Below are 2401 nucleotides of genomic sequence, written 5' to 3'. Positions count from 1 at the left end.
GTCGACTAAGTTCCAGGGGACTATGGAACATCTCTCAAAATGTCCTGTAACTGTGGTGAGTCACCTGTCCTCTTGTTCAGGGAGACATGGAGACCCCACGAGATGGACCTAAACCAGTGTCCAGTCTACAAAGAGGAGGGTCAACTCAGAGGAAACATCTCATTCATGCTGATGGAACTTGTAAAAGAAAGGATCCAGGAGCTCCTCCCAAGTCCATGTTACCCCTGAGGAATAGCACCTCAAATGACCTTAAGTATAAGAATGAATTGATTCATTTGGACCAACTCTGTGGTCTTAAACACCCAAAAGGAAAGTATAACCAAAGAATAAAGTCATCAGTATATTTCTTTAAGGGTTCAAGGGATCACACTTTCCAGACATTAGGATTGAGTATATATAAAAAGTTATTTAGACAACTATTTGTCATTGCTGCTCAGATGTAAAACTTCAAATCTTGGTCCCCAGTACTGTAGTATCCACCTGTAGCTAAGGGAGACAACCAGCTATTGTTCCAAAATGATGGATAAATTTGTTTTTTCCCCTTATCTAGAATCCTTTGAGAGGAAACTGACACTGATTCTCACCACTCCACAGCTATCAAAATACTTGAATGCAAATCCTGACTCTGTCACTCTAGAGTCCAGCTTGAAAGACAAAAGAAAAATGAGGAAGAACACAATACAGGGATGCTTTTGGAAGCCCTTGTCAAGAAATTCTAGTAGAATCTCATATGAACATTTGGAAACTGCCCTGTTCTGACTTTTTTCTAGTTCCCTGTCTAGAACTTGTAATGCTAATTACTGTTGCCTTTATTTCTCCTTCACATGTCCTAAATAGGATTCAAGGACTTTATTTTCCCCTTAGAGATAAGAGTTATGCAATTTGGGAGTCTTTTAGATAGACCCACTGAGGGGGTACTTCAGTTGCCTCATCCTGTGTCCCTGTTCAGCATGGGGAAAGCCAGAGTGGTCTGCATCCTGATTCCCTATTGGCAATTTGGGTAACCTCTCTTTAGGAATTTGGGTAATCCTCTCATTTGCAAATAGATATAGGAGGTTCATGAATTCAAGATCAGCCTGACCTATATAGGGAGACACCCTCTCCAAAATAATAGTGAGGGGGTGTCTGGAGAGATGCTCACTGGTTAAGGGCTTCCTTCTCCTCCAGAATACACATTCTAGCCTCTGTGGTAACACATACATGTCACATGCACATGAATACCAATAAATAAAAATGCAAAACATCATTTACAAAGTAATATTTGGGGTATGCCTGTATTGCCTGCATGTAGGTAAGCACACCCATGTTGTGCAATAACCGTGGGGAACAGAAGAGGCTGTTGGGTCCTCTGGAACTGGAGTTATGAACAGTTGTTAGCTGCCATGTGGATGCTGGGATTCAAACCCGGGTCTTCTGCAAGAAAAGTCAGTTTTTTAACTGCCAAGCCATCTCTCCAGCCTTCATGAGCATATTTTTAACAGCTACAGATAATTATTCCTGCCAATTTAAAAATTTATCAACTGGGCTTTTCATTGAATGATCTTTCTTTCTGGAATAAATTTAGCTTGGCTGTTAACTTGCATGTCTAGAGAATATTACTGAATGCCAGAAAATGGAGTGAAGGTTTCTCTTTTCTGCCTCTTAAGGCTGTTGACTATATGGATGCTTTAGTACATAGTTTACATGTTTGTACTCAGACTGCAAATTCTACTTCCTGTCTCTGTTCTTAGATTTCTACCATTTGATCTTGACTTTCCTTGATGTATGAACAATTACATTTCTATGATGATTTTTATGGCCCATCCTGTACCTCTCTTTTCATTAAATTGTCCTCTTCTTTCTTTTCCTACACATAGACACACACAAACACACATACACACATACACACAACTTCCAACCACCTTGTGGCCCTGAATTCTCTCTTTGAATCCATAAACCTGTAAAACCACTTGCTTTCAAGTTTCTGCTTAGTTAAGATGTGGAGAGATAATGAGGAACAACATGACTTGAAATCGCCCTCAATGTATTATTTTCTTCAAGGATCAATCACGTCTCTCTTTAGCTACTACATAGTGCCTCACATAACTGAAGATTATATTTTGTCTAGAGTTGATCAATGCTTTATATAGGGTAACATGACAAAGTTATTAAGATAAAGTACTTTGCAATGCAAAAATCAAATTTCTTTTATAAAACATTTTAAGCCACATGAAGAAATCCACGCTTCGAGTAGATACCCTCAAAGAACCACTTCTGTTGAATTTTAGTGAGTCAAGGGCAGGATATTGCACAAGAATGTTTGTATGTATATTAAAATACCCAGGTGGAAGCTATCTGAAATCTGCTTTTTGGTGAAATTTACAATTACTTCTCAATAGATGACAAGTAGGGTCATTCAATG

Source organism: Nannospalax galili, unplaced genomic scaffold (genome assembly GCF_000622305.1).
Source record: "Nannospalax galili isolate Female #2095 unplaced genomic scaffold, S.galili_v1.0 scaffold3992, whole genome shotgun sequence".
Lineage (NCBI taxonomy): Eukaryota > Metazoa > Chordata > Mammalia > Rodentia > Spalacidae > Nannospalax > Nannospalax galili.
This window is presented reverse-complemented; position numbering follows the sequence as displayed.